The 19,156-nt window shown below is 39.1% G+C and overlaps 1 pseudogene; it reads left to right on the top strand.

Moving 5' to 3' along the window:
* Positions 1–7,216: 7,216 nt before the first annotated feature.
* Gm29920 lies at positions 7,217–18,725 on the top strand (annotated as a pseudogene).
* Positions 18,726–19,156: the final 431 nt, after the last annotated feature.

Raw genomic sequence — 19,156 nt, 5'->3', positions numbered from 1 at the left:
AAGAGTTTTTGATATCCTAGGTTTTTTGTTATTCCAGATGAATTTGCAGATTGCTTTTCCTAATTCGTTGAAGAATTGAGTTGGAATTTTGATGGGGATTGCATTGAATCTGTAGATTGCTTTTGGCAAGATAGCCATTTTTATAATGTTGATCCTGCCAATCCATGAGCATGGGAGATCTTTCCATCTTCTGAGATCTTCTTTAATTTCTTTCTTCTTACACTTGAAGTCCTTATCATACAGATCTTTCACTTACAGTTAGAGTCATGGCAAGATATTTTATATAATTTGTGCCTATTGAGAACAGTGTTGTTTCCCTAATTTCTTTCTCAGCCTGTTTATTCTTTGTGTAGAGAAAGGCCATTGACTTGTTTGAGATAATTTTATATCCAGCTACTTCACCGAAGCTGTTTATCAGGTTTAAGAGTTCTCTGGTGGAATTTTTAGGGTCACTGATATATACTATCATATCATCTGCAAAAAGTGATATTTTGACTTCTTCTTTTCCAATTTGTATCCCCTTGATCTCCTTTTGTTGTCAAATTGCTCTGGCTAGGACTTCAAGTACTATGTTGAAAAGGTAGGGAGAAAGTGGGCAGCCATGTCTAGTCCCTGATTTTAGTGGGATAGTTTCCACCTTCTCACCATTTACTTTGATGTTGGCTAACTGGTTTGCTGTAGATTGCTTTTATCATGTTTAGGTATGGGCCTTGAATTCCTGATCTTTCCAAGACTTTTATCATGAATGGGTGTTGGATCTTGTCGAATGTTTTTTCCGCATCTCACGAGATGATCAAGTGGTTTTTGTCTTTCAGTTTGTTTATATAATGGGTTACGTTGATCGATTTCCGCATATTAAACCATCCCTGCATCCCTGGAATAAAACCTACTTGGTCAGGATGGATGATTGCTTTAATGTGTTCTTGTATTCAGTTTGTGAGAATTTTATTGAGTATTTTTGCATCAATATTCATAAAGGAAATTGGTCTGAAGTTCTCTATCTTTGTTGGATCTTTCTGTGGTTTAGGTATCAGAGTAATTGGGGCTTCATAGAATGAGTTGGGTAGAGTACCTTCTACTTCTATTCTGTGGAATAGTTCATGCCGAACTGGAATTAGATCTTCTCTGAAGGTCTGATAAAACTCTGCACTAAACCCTTCTGGTCCTGGGCTTTTTTGGCTGGGAGACTATTAATGACTGCTTCTATTTCTTTAGGGGATATTGGGTTGTTTAGATCGTTAACTTGATCCTGATTTAACTTTGGTACCTGGTATCTGTCTAGAAATTTGTCCATTTCGTCCAGGTTTTCCAGTTTTGTTCAGTATAGCCGTTTGTAGAAGGATCTGATGGTGTTTTGGATTTCTTCAGGATCTGTTGTTATGTTTCCCTTTTCATTCTGATTTTGTTAATTAGGATGCTGTCCCTGTGCCCTCTAGTGATTCTGGTTAAGGGTTTATATATCTTGTTGATTTTCTCAAAGAACCAACTCCTCATTTGGTTAATTCTTTGAATAGTTCTTCTTGTTTCCACTTGGTTGATTTCGCCCCTGAGTTTGATTATTTCCTGCTGTCTACTCCTCTTGGGTGAATTTTCTTCCTCTTTTTCCTAGAGCTTTTACATGTGTTGTCAAGCTGGTAGAGTGTGCTCTCTCTAGTTTCTTTTTGGAGGCACTCAGATCTATGAGTTTCCCTCTTAGAAATGCTTTCATTGTGTCCCATAGGTTTCGGTATGTTGTGGCTTCATTTTCATTAAACTCTAAAAAGTCTTTAATTTCTTTCTTTATTCCTTCCTTAACCAAGGTATCATTGAGAAGAGTGTTGTTCAGTTTCCACGTGAATGTTGGCTTTCCATTATTTATATTGTTATTGAAGATCAGCCTTATTCGATGGTGGTCTGATAGGATGCATGGGACAATTTCAATATTTTTGTATCTGTTGAGGCTTGTTTTGTGACCAATTATATATTCAATTATGGAGAAGTTCCCATGAGGTGCTGAGAAAAAGGTATATCCTTTTGTTTTAGGATAAAATGTTCTGTAGATATCTGTTAAATCTATTTGTTTCATAACTTCTTTTAGTTTCACTGTGTCCCTGTTTAGTTTCTCTTTCCCCGATCTGTCCATTGATGAAAGTGGTGTGTTGAAGTCTCCCACTATTATTGTGTGAGGTGCAATGTGTGCTTTGAGCTTTACTAAAGTGTTTTTAATGAATGTGGCTGCCCTTGCATTTGGAGCATAGATATTCAGAATTGAGAGTTCCTCTTGGAGGATTTTACCTTTGATGAGTATGAAGTGTCCCTCCTTGTCTTTTTTGATAACTTTGGGTTGGAAGTCAATTTTATTCGATATTAGAATGGCTACTCCAGCTTGTTTCTTCAGACCATTTGCTTGGAAAATTTCTTTCCAGCCTTTCACTCTGAGGTAGTGTCTGTCTTTTTCCCTGAGATGGGTTTCCTGTAAGCAGCAGAATGTTGGGTCCTGTTTGTGTAGCCAGTCTGTTAGTCTATGTCTTTTTATTGGGGAATTGAGTCCATTGATATTAAGAGATATTAAGGAAAAGTAATTGTTGCTTCCTTTTATTTTTGTTGTTAGAGTTGGCATTCTGTTCTTGTGGCTGTCTTCTTTTTGGTTTGTTGAGGGATTGCTTTCTTGCTTTTTCTAGGGCGTGACTTCTGTCCTTTTATTGGTTTTGTTGTTGTTGTTGTTGTTGTTGTTGTTGTTGTTGTTATCCTTTGAAGGCCTGGATTCGTGGAAAGATAATGTGTTAATTTGGTTTTGTCATGGAATACTTTGGTTTCTCCATCTATGCTAATTGAGAGTTTGGCCGGGTAGAGTAGCCTGGGCTGGCATTTGTGTTCTCTTAGTGTCTTTATAACATCTGTCCAGGCTCTTCTGGCTTTCATAGTCTCTGGTGAAAAGTCTGGTGTAATTCTGATAGGCCTGCCTTTATATGTTACTTGACTTTTCTCCCTTACTGCTTTTAATATTCTCTCTTTATTTAGTGCATTTGTTGTCCTGATTATTATGTGTCGGGAATAATTTCTTTTCTGGTCCAGTCTATTTGGAGTTCTGTAGGCTTCTTGTATGTTCATGGGCATCTCATTCTTTAGGTTTAGGAAGTTTTCTTCTATAATTTTCATGAAGATATTTGCTGGCCCTTTAAGTTGAAAATCTTCATTCTCATCAACTCCTATTATCCGTAGGTTTGGTCTTCTCACTGTGTTCTGGATTTCCTGGATATTTTGAGTTAGGATCTTTTTGAATTTTGCATTTTCTTTGATTGTTGTCCCGATGTTCTCTATGGAATCTTCTGCACCTGAGATTCTCTCTTCCATCTCTTGTATTCTGTTCCTGATTCTCACATCTATGGTTCCAGATTTCTTTCCTAGGGTTTCTATCTCCAGTGTTGCCTCACTTTGGGTTTTCTTTATTGTGTCTACTTCCCTTTTTATGTCTTGGATGGTTTTATTCAATTCCATCACCTGTTTGGTCGTATTTTCCTGCAATTCTTTAAGGAACTTTTGTGTTTCCTCTTTAAGGTCTTCAACCTGTTTAGCTGTGTTCTCCTGTATTTTTTTAAGTGAGTTATTAAAATCCGTCCTGATGTCCTCTACCATCATCATGAGATATGCTTTGAAATCTGAGTCTTGCTTTTCGGGTGTGTTGGGGTGCCCAGGACTAGGTGGGATGGGAGTGCTGAGTTCTGATGATGGTGAGTGGTCTTGATTTCTGTTAGTAGGATTCTTATGTTTGCCTTTTGCCATCTGGTAATCTCTGAAGCTACTGTTATAGTTGTCTCTGGTTAGAGTTTGTTCCTCAGGTGACTCTGTTAGCCTCTATCAGCAGACCTGGGAGACTAGCTCTCTCCCTAGTTACAGTGGTCAGAGTATTCTCTACAGGCAAGCTCTCTTCTTGCAGGGAACGTGCCTAGATATCTGGTGTTCAAACCTGCCTCCTGGCAGAAGTTGTGTTCCACTCACCAGAGGTCTTAAGATCCCATGGAGGGTCCTGTGAAGACCTTGGGGGTGTCCGGAAACTCTGCACACAAGGAACCCCGGTGCTGGAGTGGACCGGAAGGGACTTGTGCTCCTGATCAGGCTGGGTTATCTGCTTCCCTAGTTAATGCAGTCTCAGGGCCCGAGTGATTGCATTGGAGCAGATGCTGTGTTCCACTCACCAGAGATCTTAGGATCCCATGGGGGATCCTGTGTGGGTCCTTATGGGTGTCCAGAGACTCCTCGGGCAAGGCACCCTGGTGCTCGAGTGGACCAGAAGGGACTTGTCATAATGTATTTTGATAAACATAATGTATATATATTTTAATGTTTACTTGATGTAATGTACTTATGTAATACTTAAAAATGAAATATAAAGTTCTCGTCCATTTAAAAGCTGCTATTACAAACTGTTAGGTATTTTTCAGAAATTAAAACTAATAATTTGACAGTAAAACTCATTTTCATGTTAGGCACTAGTTTAGTTCATTACAGTAAAATGTTTTCAAGGCTATTTGCACAATAAATAGCCAAGAATAAACAATGTTAGACAATTCAGATATACTATAGATAGAAAGTTGGAGTTCAAAAACCTCAGCAATCCACAGAATATGTTATTTATAATTTATTTCATTATTAAAGAGCTTTTGACTAAGAGTCTGCTTCTGACATTATCCCCGTTCCAATTCAAAGAAGCTGATGGGCATCAATAACTTCCATATGGAGTTGCTTCAATTGTAGCAAGCTAGCTACTGGACAAACAAAATGCCCATGATTCAACTCCAGTCAAATATTTCCAGAAAGAACAAGCAGATTCAGGGGAGTCTTCTACCAAGCTCTCAATACAGGGTAAGCAAGTCTTTCATAATTACTGCTTCACAAAAATGTTTGTCAGATATACTGGGACAAAATGCTGAAGATGGATGCTTTGACATTTTACAGACAATATTGGAGTCTTTCAGGGAGTCAGCTGTCTCTGACACTTCTATAATTTTTAGAGCTGTGTCCCTGCACTATCAGCATACTCAGGTAATATTTATTTCTTCTTGGGTCTCTGATAGGATTGAAGACTACATAATCATAGTCTTACTATAAGCTTATTTTCTTTAGAATTTAAGAAGATGTTCTAGATCTAAAAATATGTTTTTAAGATGGTACTATAAGTTAAGATAGAAATTGATTTGGATACAGAATCCTGAACTCACCAAGGTAGGATACATAGTAGAATACTTTATCTAAGTTGCTAAATGTAAATGCATTGATCATTGTGAATGTTAACTCTTACCAAGTAGTTTTCATATTTGTTTCATAATTGTTCCTACTGTATGTTGTTTATTGTTATAAGAAAAAGGTTTTATTAGACATACAGAGGAAATGTAAGGATCATGTTTTGAGTGTTGTATAAACATATCCTTGGGTTATTCAATAGCTGATTTCTCTGGCTTCATATCTTGTTTCAGTCCAGACATAGCATTTTAATGATTATACCAAGAATCTCCTGTCTCAACTTTATGTAAACAGTTGTTGTCATGTATAATCTCCCTTGTCAATAAATTCTGATCATCCACCAATTGCTGAGCAGAATAGAGAATAGTGTGGGATGTCCAATATTGAGAGGAAGGAGAGAGGGAGAGGCAGATGAGGCAGGAGGATGAAAAGAACTAGAGCCATGAAAAAAAGGAGTCTGAAAAGACTGATCAAAAATAATATACAAGAATAATGGGATGGGGCTATCAGATAGCCTGATTAGCATACAAGTTTAAGGTACATCATTTTAACTGCTTAGCTATTGAGGTATTTAGGAACAGTTTTAAGTGAATCTTAGTATCTCTGTGAAGTTTTTGGGATATGGCATAAGGTTAATAAATATAACCACCAGATATTTAAGGAGCTTTTGTATCTTGGGACCCACTGTTGTATCTGCATGATAATTTGCATAAGTGTACATGACACATTTCATTTCCTAACCTACTCATCAACATAAGCAGTATGAATCCCTCACTGTCTCTCTATGTCTTTTATCTGTCTCTATCTCTCTTTGAAAGTCTCTGTTACTTTTTCTGGCTCTTTCTGTGTTGCTCTGTGTGTGTGTGTGTGTGTGTGTGTGTGTGTGTGTGTGTGTGTGTGTGTGTTTGTGTGTGTGAATCTCCCATCAAATGAGCCTTTCTCTGCTGCATCCTCTCTCTTGGTCTGATTCTCTATATTTCTCTGGGTGTCTCTGGTTCACTATATTTTCAAGGGTTATGAAGCTATTTCATATCAACTAAAGTGTGTTCTCATATGTATCAAAAGATGGCCTATTCGGCCTTAACTGGAAAGAGAGGCCCCTTGGACTTGCAAACTTTATATGCCCCAGTACAGGGGAACTCCAGGGCCAAAAAGTGAGAGTGGGTGGGTAGGGGAGTGGGGGGGGGAGGGTATGGGGGACTTTTGGGATAGCATTGGAAATGTAAATGAGGAAAATACCTAGTAAAAATATTAAAACAAACAAACAAACCACAGAAAATTTCAGGGGTAACAACAATAATGACAGTAGCTATGACCACACTTAGAATACTGAATAGAGTTGGGAAGTATTTGGTAATTGTAATTTTGATTCTTATAAGTAGGGTGTGCATTTGTTTAAGATTTTTATTAGTGTCTATCAATAAAGTTTGATAAGTTACTCCAAAAAAAAATAATAATAAAGTGTGCTCTCCTAGAGAAACCATGAAAGATCATATGATTATAAAATTCAGAAAGGTGCCAAATTCACATGATTATAAAATCAGCAAATGTTGCCTGTAGGTTGACAGGAAGCTTCAAAGATAAAGGTTTCATGAGTACTCATGTGTTCTCGGTTGAAATTTGGGGTGGTTCAGTTTTCTTTGAGCCATCCAAGCCCCTATATAATAGCTGTTCCCCATGCTCCTACAAGTGATTTCAATAAGCCACTGATCCACTGAGACAGACTCCGGTGTGGTCACTTATTTTGTCTGTCATCCATCACCTATCTGGTATGAACGTTTTTTACACATATCCCCAGGAAAAGTCAAACAATTTTCAAGTAAGCAAAGTTGTGAGATGTGAAGATGTGGAAGAATGTCATGTTTGGAGAAAGAATGTCATGTTTGGAATGGGGGAAAGTAGTGTGCTTGAATTAGATATTAGAGCAAACAACTACTTCTAAATATTTTTCCATGCACCTAGAATAAGGTTCTGATAGACACAGAGAGACACCAATATGGGTGAAATCACCATATCTCCAAATCTCATGGATGGAAGCTTGAGTATAAGGCTTTTGTGCCCAGTGTACAAAGACTGGAAGATTGGTGGCTGCTCATCACACCGTCAGGCTCTGCTTGGATTTTATATTAGATAATTGAACAGGGGTCTCCAGAAATGACAGTCAAGCCAGGCATGGTGGCTCACACCAGTGATTTTAGCATTCTAAAGGGTGAGACTGGAGAACTGTTATGAGATTGAAGCTAGCTATGGCTACCAAGGTTTAAGACAGTCTAGACTACAACACAAACATATGCAAAACACACACACAGAGAGAGAGAGAGAGAGAGAGAGAGAGAGAGAGAGAGACCTTATTAACAGGGATGAGTCTTCAGAACTCGTCACAAAGGAACTGGGCATATGGCTCCATCAATAAACTACTTGCTATACAGGAATAGTGACTGAAGTTCAGAATCCAGATGTCATATAAAAGTTAGGAAGCTTTGGCTCTCTGTGCAATCCCAACACGTGTGAGGCAGACATGGGATCTCTGGGGAAATATGGTTAGCCTAGGCTCTGGGTCTAGTGATACCCTGCCTCAGTAAATTGGAGCACGCTCAAGAAAGATACCTAATATCAATTATAGACTTGCACTCAAAGGTGAATTCTCACATGCACTTCCACACACAGGTAGGCATATATATACAAAAACACATACACATATGCTGGTACATGACACACATATATCAAACAAGGGAAAAAAAGGAAAAAGGAAAGGTCTTCACTAAGATGCAGGGCTGTCAATCATCACTCAAGTACCTAGAAGGACGGCCCAAGGATTCTTTATAAAGACAACTCATCTGGTGTTTGTTTTCTAATTGTCAGAGAGATTTGCCTATGGGAAGATTGGCAGGTAGAAATTAACTCAACACTTGGACACCTTCCCAGACACCTTATATTTTACTAAGAAAGAGTTAAAAATAGAACTGATATACCAACACTTTTTCAGGATGACATCTCCATATGATCTTGGATAAATTGCTCCCACTGAACATGCTATATTCATTTATAAAGCAAAGGTTTTGGATAGGACAATGTTTATTCGAAGTCTAGCTTTAAGATGGAGTGAGACTCAAGGAGAAGACTTTGCATTTGTTGAGATCTGTGATAATTTCTTTTAAGTTTATGTGAAGGAAGGAGACAGCTAAGGTTTGAAGAGTGCTTGGGGACAATCTTTGTTGGCATCTATCATATTCTCAGTAGTGAATTCATTCAGTTCTTGAATGTTCTTATACAAGGAAGTATGGGGGACCAGAAAGACACTTCAAGATGCAAGGGAAGAGTTTACATGTGCAAGGGAAGTCATGAACACCCAAAAATTGTGTTGGATCCCTTATGTCTGTGCACTCAACAACACAACACTATCTCAAGAAAACATTTCAGGCTCAGGGGATGTGTTTCCAGCTGACAGTAGATCATGTCAGTGCATAGTGCATGCATGCCCTTGCACACACATACACACACACACACACACACACACACACACACACACACCTACACAAAGCCATATCCACGGTTTGATGTGAGAATCCAGTGACGACACCTAGATCTGTGGTGGGTTCCTGGCCTATGGTTCTACCAGGAGTCATGTCTGGTTCTATGGCCCTATGCAGCAAGGCCTGTTACCATTAAAAGCCGGGCTGAAGATTTTGGTCTATGCTTCTGCCCAGCAACATAGAGATGTTTGAGTGCTGTAAAAAAATGGGCCTTAACCCTCATAGGAGCATCTTTTAAGAGCTGTTCTGGGGAGCATGAGAGCAGGTGAGCTGACACCACACCTAGCCAACTACAATACTCAGGGAAGTGTTCTCTGCTAAACGTAGTATTTGCAGGTAACCTGGCCCCAAGGATGCAAGCATGGGGAAGTTGGCTAAACCACTCACTTCCAGTGAGATGGCATCAATGAGAGAGGCACACTACTCCCAACTTACCTTTCACATCTATGGAAGGCAAGAGGCCTAACTCTGGAATCATTAGAGCAGAACCAAGCCTGCCCCTTACCAACTGCAACACTCAAGAGAATCAGCCTTGCCCCTCAGCTGGGAGGCCCAGTAGAGCTGACCTTGGTGGCAAGGTCACAGGTAAGCTGGAACCAGGAGTATGATCATGGAAGTATTGAGCCCTCTACTTCTCTACCTTATGATGGCATAGGCAATGGAGAGATGCCTCCCACACACATCTTGCCACCTATAACAGGCAGGAGAGCTCATCCTGCCCCTCACCTCCCACAGCACTTGTGAGAGTATACCCTACACCTTACCTGGGCAACAAAGTAAAGCTGATCATGGATGTGGGAATGGCAGGTGAGCTAACCACAAGGACATAAAAATGGAAGAACTTGCCCTTTTGCCTGTCTGATATGTGGAAGGATGAAAGGGGAGAGGTAGTGAGGAAGATATCTCCTCTATTTTTCCCTCACTACTATCAACAAAAGGGGGAGATGGACCTGATGGGGTCTTCTGAGAAGGAAAGCTGGACCTGCCCCTCCCCTGCTATAGTACCTTACCTGTGCAGCAAATTCTAGCTGATCCTGATGGCAGGAGTATGGGCAAATTGGCACCACAGCTGCTTTTCTGTGGGGCAGTGTGGGAGATAGAGAGACACCCTCACCAAATCACACCCTTTGGCATCTATGACAGGCATGAAAACTGGATTTGGGTACATGAAAGCAAGAGAACTGTCTCTGCCCTTCATTGGCTGCATCAATCGGGAGAGCCCTGAAACTTGCCTGGGTAGCAGAGTAGAGCTGGTACTACCTTTTGCCTGCTTGGAAGTGGCACAATGAGGGAGAAACAGTCCTCCCTTCCCTCATCTGCCACTATCTGTGGCAGGCAGGAGAGTTGTGTCCAGGGTTATGAGACTGGGAGAACTGGCCATGTCCCTCACCAGCTGCATCACTTGGGAGAGCAGGCCCTGCACCTTACCTGAGCAGCAGGGTAGAGCTGGCCCTGGTAACAGGCCTTAATGCTGAGGCAGCACTGAGCACATAAGAGTGGGAGAGCTGATAGGCTGACAGACTCAGATAGTTCTCAGCCCAGATCTAAGGCTTTGAATTGTCCAACTCGATCAATGAACTGTTAAAATGCTTGAAGAGGGAGGCTGGCCCTACAAATCCAAAACTACATGATTTCCATGACAAAGGGTAAAAAATAGGATATCTGCAAAGAGTCCCAGTGAGGTTCCAGTATTGATAGAGTAGCCTAAGTCAGAGGTCTCACATCAGACCAACCAGTCATTGCAATGAACATTTGAAAGAAATATGTGGAGAAAAGGGAATACTGTAGGACACACTGTGATACAGTACAGCTTGCACGACAAAGCATCCCCCCCCTCCTGTACAGAGAAGGTTGGAATGTTGGAAGGTGGATATTAGAGGAAGAGGAGGAAGAGGAGGAGGAGGAAGAGGAGGAGGAGGAGGAGGAGGAGAAAAATGGGATTTGGGTACATGATGTGTAATTCATGAAAAAAGACAATAAAAAGTTTAAATAATAATAATTTTAATGCATCTTTAGATCTTTAGCTTTCCATCCCACCTCCTAGAAGCTGTCCGTTAACCTGTCTCTGCATCACCCTATCTAAATCTTTAGCAAAGAAATTCTCCATCACTGTGTCACCATCATAGTGAACTCTTGTACAGACCCCTAGGGTCACCATGGGGTTTCTAGCATTCTAACAGGAGATCTAGAGTCTCCACCTTGATTTGATTATCTATGCTCCTTTTTTTCCATTCAAAGTCCTTCGTGGTAGTCAGAAGGAATCAATTGACAATGTTCCAAGGCTTTCCATTGACAAAAAAAAAAATTCATACCTGGGAGTAGAGTTTAGTAGGAAGGTTGAGAAGATTCACAGAATCTCTCTCTCTCTCTCTCTCTCTCTCTCTCTCTCTCTCTCTCTCTCTCTCACACACACACACACACACACACACACACACACACACACACGCACGCACACACATACACACACACACTTTCTCTTGCACAAACACACACACAAACAGACACATGTGTGCACATGTGTGCAGTCATTCAAGAACACCACCCACCATTTCTTGGAAGATGGATCAATGATGGCTTTGTCCTCATAGACCAAGAAAACCTCACTGTGATCCACTGGGGCCTCCCATTACACCTCATACCCACACAGGACTAGAAGAGGCTGAGCCCCCATGTAAAATATGTCAGGACCCCATATCCCACCCCCAGGCACAGAAACAAGACCCAGACCTTACACACTGACCCTATTGATAGCACCTTCCTCTTAAACTTGGATCCCACTTACCAGTTTTACCGGGGTCTCATCAGGAAAGAACACAGACTTGAGGTCTTTGGCTTCACTTGGCCTTCTCTCTAATGTCCTTACTGACATCCCAGCTTTTGATGTTATGGGTGTCACAGATTCAACATTGTTGCTGCTCTCCACAATTCAGTCCACAGTATGTCTACCAGATTCTATATACCCTATCTACTCCCCATGTTGGCTTACATGAGAACTCTAGAAGCTTCTCTAGTAACAAGTCACAGTTGGAAGAAGAGAAATCCCAACCTAATCTGGAGACTCCTGTCAAATATTGATTTGAAACCCTTTGCAACCTGTGACCATCACTTCCTTTCCTAGCACCTCTGGCCTCCTCATCCTGTCCTTGGAATGTGGACTATGGGACTTTGAATTTGTTTACAACATGTTCTTCAGTAAAGGCAGGAGCCAGGTCTCAGAACTCAGAACTCAGGAGACAAAGGCAGGCTGATCTCTGAGTTTAAGGTCAGTCTACAGAGCAAGTTTCAGGACTGCCAAACTTAAGCAGTGAATAATTTGGAAAACAGAAATCTGAGATGATGTAATAGAACAAAGTAACCATAGTCCAGCCTCAGGAGGCAGCAGAACTCAGCAGATTCAGCCATGTGACTATGGCTTTAGAGTCAAGAATAGAAAGAACACCCCTATCCTCAAAGACTGCTGGGGCATACCCAGGTGCCAGGAGCAGCCAGCTGTCTCCCTAGATTCAGTCAATTAACATCATGACAGGAAGTATGGCAGCATCCAGGCATGCATGGGGTTAGAGGGCCTGAGAGTACTACAACTTGCACTTAAGGCAAACAAAAATCTAGCTCCATACAGCTAGGAGGAGGGTCTCAGAGCTCACATACAGAGTGAAGCACTTCATCCAACAAGGCCACACCTATTCCAACAAGGCCACACCTCTTGATGGTTCTACTTCCTGAGTTATGAAAATTTAAACAACCACAATTAGACATGCTGATCCAGAAGGATACAGGTCAAATTCCCTCCCTGTACCCATTTCCCTGCCTTCTGAGTCCTCTAGGGCATGTCCATCTGCACAGAGCAGCCTGCTATCCACCTGGACCTCCACTGTTCAAATTCCTCCCCACCCTACCCCAATCCTCTACTAGCTCTGTTTCCAGGGACATATCCAACTGCTGGGAGACTTGCACTGACTCATAAGTTCTACTTCCCAACCCAAGGCTACCCACCAGAGGACTATTATACCAGGAAATTTGAGGTTATGCCCCCTCCCAATAATTACTACATCAGATACATCCAGGGACAATCAAATGGCTAAGGGCTACTATAAAAACCCAAACAAAGGCAATATGACACCTTCAAAGCACAGCTATCCTACTACAGCAAGCCCTGGATATCCTAATACAACTGAAGCACCAAAAAAAAAAAAAAAAAAAAAAAAAAAAGACCATAAACCCAATCTTTTAAAGATAATAGAGGTCCTTAAAGAAAATGAATAAATCTTAAGAAAATACAGGAAATCTTGATTCTTAAAGAAATACAGGAAAATACAAACAGGAAGAGCCATTTAAAGAGGAAACAAATCCTCTAATTAAATGCAGAAAAATACAAATAAACATGTTAAAGAAAAATGAAAATATGTTTAAAACATGAAAAGGGAAATAAAAGCTAACCAGAAAACAAAACCTCAGGCAATCCTAGAGACAGAAACTCTAAGGGAGAAAATAGGAAGAAGAGACAGAAGCATCATCAACTGAACAAAAGAGATGGAAGCGAGAATCTCAGATGTAGGAGATACAATAGAAAAATTTGATACAATCAGTCAAAGAAAATGTTAAATCTAATAAATTCCTGACACAAAACATCCAAGAAATCTGCAATACTATTTTAATAAGAATAGACCAAACCTAAAAATAAGAGGAACAGAATGGGAATAGTCCCAGATCTAATAACCAGAAAATATTTTCACCAAATCATAGAACAAAAATTTTACAACCTAAAGAAAGAGAGGCCTATAACCATACAAGAAACTTAAAGAATACCAATTAACTTGGACCAGAAAAGAAAATCCTCCTACCACATAAAAATTAAAACACAAAATCTATAAAATAAAGAAAGAATATTTAAGGCTGTAAGGGGAAAAGGCCAAAAGTAGCACCCAAATTCTCAACAGAAACTCTTAAACCTAGAATGGCCTGGACAGATGTCTAGCAGTGTCAAAAAACAAAAATCAAAAGCCACATAGACTACTATACACAGGAAAACTCTCAATTAGAATATGGAGAAAACAAGAAATTTCAAAACACAATAACATTTAAACAATATCTGCCAAAAAATAGAGCCCTGTAGAAAATACTATAATGAAAACTCCAACACTAGGAGGGTAATTACACCCAAAAATCCAAGAAATGAATAATTCCATACCAACAAAAACAGCAAGGAAAGCATACAAGCACACACACACACACACACACACACACACACACACACACACATTAATACCACCACCATCAAAATAACAGATATTAACAATCATTGGTCATTACTATCTCTTAACATCAATGTACTCACTTACCATCAGCTGACATTATAAATAACAATACATATTTTATTAATAAAATATATAGGTTAACAGAATTGATGTGAAAATAGGATCTATAATTCTGCTTCATGCAAGAAGCACACTTCAGCAATGAAGATAGATCAGAGTAAAGGGCTGGAAAATTTTTCCAACAAAAACAAAAAAAAAGAATAAAGAAGCATGCTGGAGAAGCCATTGTGATGTCTAATAAAATAGACATCCAACAAAAAATAATCAAAATATATGTGCATGAACACTTCGTACTCATCAAGGAAAAATCCACCAAGATGATATCTCAGTTCTGAACATTTATGCCCTAATGCAAGGTTACCCAAATTTGTAAAAGAAACATTGCTAAAGCTTATATTGTTCATTGAACCCCACTCATTAGTAGTAAGACCCAACTCCCACCAATTGACAGGTCATCCAGAATAAACAAAAGAAAACAAAAAAACCAAAACGAAATAATGAAATTAACTGATGTTATAGATCAAATGGACCTAACAGATATCTATAGAACACTCCACCCAAACACAAAAGAATTATTTCTTCTTCTCAGCACATCACAGAGCCTTTCTCCAATACTGAGCATATAGTGAGACATAAAGCAAGCCTCAACACATATAAGAAAATTGAAATAACACCTTACATCTTATCAGACAACCAAGAATTAAAGCTGAAATTCAACAGCAACAAAAACAACAGAAAGCCTACAAACTCATGGAAAATGAACCAGTCAATCTATTCAATTATCTCTGGGTCACAGAAGATATAAAGAAAAAAATAAAAGACTTTCTAGATGAGCAGGATGTAAAGTAAATAAGTAAAATAATTAATATTATAATAATAATTATAATAATAATAATTTTTAAAAGACTTAGTAGTCACACCTAGGTATTTTATAATATTTGTGACTACTGTGAAGGGTGTTGTTTCCCTAATTTCTTTCTCAGCCTGTTTATTCTTAGAGTAGAGGAAGGCTACTGGTTTGTTTGAGTTAACTTTATATCCACCACTTTGCTGAAGTTGTTTATCAGGTTTAGGAGTTCTCTGGTGGAATTTTTGTGATCACTTAAGTATATCATCGTATCATCTGCAAATAGTGATATTTTGACTTCTTCCTTTCAAACTTATGTGCCTTTGACCTCCCTTTGTTATCTAATTGCTCTGGCTAGGCTTCAGCCTCATATGTAGCAGGGGATGGCCTTGTTGGGAATCAATGAAAGAAGAGGCCCTTGTAGGGGAATACCAGGGCAGGGAGGCAGGAGGGGGTAAACATCCTCACAGAAGCAGGGGGAGGAGGGATGTGATTAGGGAGCTTTCAAGGGGAAACCGGGAAATGGAACAACATTTGAAATATAAATAAAGAAGATATCCAATAAAACAAGACTTAGTAGAATTCAACTAAATGTAAGCACAACATACCCAAACTTATGGGACAAAATGAAAACAGTGCTAAGAGGAAAGTACATAGCACTGAGTGCTTTCATAAAGAAATTAGAGAGTCCTCATACCAGAAATTTAAAATTACATCTGAATGCTCTAGAGAAGAAGGAGGGGGGGAGGGGAGGGGAAGGGGGAGGGGAAGGGGAAGGGGGAGGGGAAGGGGGAGGGGAGGGGAAGGGGGAGGGGGAGGGGAAGGGGGAGGGGGAGGGGAAGGGGGAGGGGGAGGGGAAGGGGGAGGGGGAGGGGAAGGGGAGAATCAAAGAATCAATAAAACCAAGAGCTCATTCTTTGAGAAAATCAAGAAGATGAACAAACCCTTAGCCAAACTAACTAGAAGGCTGAGAGAAAGTACCCAAATTAACAAAATCAGAAATAAAAAGGTAGACATTACAACACACACTGAAGAAACTCAAAGAATCATTAGTTCTTCAAAATCCTGTAGTCCACAAAATTGGAAAATTTAAGTGAAATGGGTGATTTTCTAGACAGATGTCAATTACAAAAACTGAATCAAGATCAGATAAATACCTCAATAGTCCTATAAGCCTGAAGGAAATAAAAGCAGCCATTAAAAGTCTCCAATCAAAATAAAAAGTCCAGGGTCAAATGGTTTTAGAACACAATTCTACCAGACTTTCAGAGAAGAGCTATTACCAATACTCCTCAAACAATTCCACAAAATAGAAATAGAAGAACACTGCCAAGTTTATTCTATGGGGTCATGGTTACCTTCCTACCTAAACCACACAAATACTCAACAAAGAAAGAGAATTTCAGACCAATTTCTCTTATGAATATTGGTGGGAAAATACTCACTAATGTACTTGCAAACTGAATCCAAGAACACATCAAAGACATCAACCAGCATGATAAATTAGACTTTATCCCAGGAATGAAGGGGTAGTTGAATATAAGAACATCCAACCACATAATCCACCATAAAAACAAACTAAAAGAAAACATCACAAGTTCATCCCATTAGATGCTGAAAAAGCCTTTGACAAAATCCAACACCCCTTCATGTTAAAATTATCATAGAGATCAGGAATACAAGGGATATATCTGAAAATAATAAACACAATATGCAGTAAGTCACTAGCCAACATCTAATTAAATGGACAGAAATTTACAGCATTTCCACAAAAATCAGGGACAAGTCTGCTTTCTCTCTTTCTCTTTCTCTTACTCTTTCTCTCCTCTCTCTCTCTCTCTCTCTCTCTCTCTCTCTCTCTCTCTATATATATATATATATATATATATATATATATATATATATAAAATTTCTAGCCAGAGAAATAACACAACTAAAGGAGATCAAGGGTATACAAAATGGAAAGGAAAAAGTGAAAGTTATCACTCATTGCAGATATATAATAGTATACATGAGTGATCCCCAAAAGTCTAGAGAACTTCTACAGCTGATAAACACTTTTTAGCAAAGCAGCTGAATACAAAATTGAATTTAAAAAATCAGTTTCCCACCTTTATACATATAGTAAATGGACTGAGAAAGAAATTAGGAAAACAACACCCTTCACAATACCCACAAATAATATAAAAATATCTTAATGTAACTCCAACCAAGCAAGTAAAAGACCTATATGACAAGGACTTCGAGTCTCCTATTAAAGAATTGAGGAATAAATCAGGAGATGGAAAGATCTCATGCTCATGGATGCATAGGATCAACATAGTAAACACGACCATCTTATGAAAAGCTATCTAAAGATTCAATGCAATTACTATCAAAATTCCAACATATTTCTTCCCAACTCATAAAAGAGGAACTCTTAGCCAAGAGAAAAAATCCAGGATAGCTAAAACAATCCTGAACAATAAAAGAATTCTTTAGTTATCACCATTCCTGATCTCAAGCTGTATTAGAGAGCAATAGTAAGAAAACTGCATGGTATTGGTGTAGAAACTGATAGGTTGAACAGTAGAATTGAATGAAAGACCCAGAAATGAAATCACACACCTACAGACACTTGTTTTTTGACAAAGGCAAAACAATTCAAAGAAAAAAGAAAGCATTTCAATAAATGGTGCTGGTCTAACTGGATGTCTACATATAGAAGAATGCAAATAGATCTATGTCTATCACCCTGCACAAAATTCAAGTCCAAGTAGATCAAATACCTCAACATAAAACCAGGTACACAAAGCCCGATAGAAGAAAAAGAGGGAAATAAACTACAATGTCTTGGTAAAAGAGACAATTTCCTAATCAGAATAGCAATGGCTCAGGCTCTAACATCAAAATTTGAAAATGGAACCTCATAAAACTCAAAAGATTCTGTAAGACAAAGGACACTAACAAGAGGACAAAATGACAGCCTAGAGATTGGGAAAAGATAATTACCAACCCTACATCCAACAGAAAACTAATATCCAAAATACATAAAGAACTCAAAAAGTTAGATACCAACAAACCAAGTGAAAAAGCCCCTGTTTTGGAGAGAGGAACCCAAAAGCCATTTCACAGAGTACTGCACGACCGCCTCGGTCATGAAGAGAAATGAACAGGTTATTCTACATGGTGAGAGGTTTGGGAACTTTTATGAATACTATGATGATGTTGGAATCAGAGCTCTGGATAATGTGCAATTGGAAGGTACCATTCAAGTCGATGGCAATCAATTTTGGGAGGCTTTGAATTACTGCTACAAGGAGAAGGAAGAGACTTGTGAAAAATTGAATACTCTTGAGCCTTTTAAGGATCAAGATCTGCCAGCAAATGAGCTTGATGAGTCTGAAAAGGAAGAGGCCATTACTGTAGTACTTGAGGAAGCCAAAGAGAAGTGGGACTGTGAATCAATTTGCAGTACATACACCACTTTATACAACCACCCATGGCTCATCAAATATGAACCAAAGCCCAAACAAATCTACCTGTCTTCTAAGACAGGAATACCTCTCAAAGTCTTACCTAGGAAAGGTCTCATAGCAAAGCAGGTTGAACAGATGCAGATGATCAATGGCAGTGACCTACCCAAGGTATGCGCCCAGCCCGGTTCCAAAAATGAGAGCAAAGAGAATAAAAGAGACAGAAAGCAAGCCATTAAAGAGGAGCAGAACGCAGGAAGAGTTGAAAAGGAAGGTAACAAGCCAGCATAAGAAAAGAAGGCAAGAAAAGGAGCTATTGGACTTGAATAAACACATTGAAGATCTAAAGTTGTAGGTATGGGACATTCATATAAGCTATATTTCCATGTCAGCAGTCTTAGTTATACTCCATAGTTCACTAAAATCTGAAGAGGGGTGAGCTTGTCCCTGTCATTTTCATATGCAAATAGCCAAGAAAAATAGACTATTTGTATTTTCATACAAGTGGGGATCTCCTGTCAGCTAACTTGTAAATATTATAATGTTGTAAGTTTAATATTACACACTTATATTTCCCCTTAATTGAGTTCATGAAAGTCAAATGTTTTGGATAAATTAAGGGAAAATGTCTTCATAAAATGAAAAACAAAAGTTACAGAGCTAAACAGAGAATGCTCAACAGAGGAAGCTTAAAGTACTTGAAAAAATGTACAAAGTTCTAAGTCATCAGAAAAGACAAATCAAAATGAATCTGAGATTCCATCTTATACTCATCAGAATGACTAG

The sequence above is a fragment of the Mus musculus genome, chromosome 7 (assembly GCF_000001635.26).
Source record: "Mus musculus strain C57BL/6J chromosome 7, GRCm38.p6 C57BL/6J".
Taxonomy (NCBI): Eukaryota; Metazoa; Chordata; class Mammalia; order Rodentia; family Muridae; genus Mus; species Mus musculus.
Note: the sequence above shows the minus strand (reverse complement) of the source record. Positions and strands in the feature narration are given on the sequence as shown.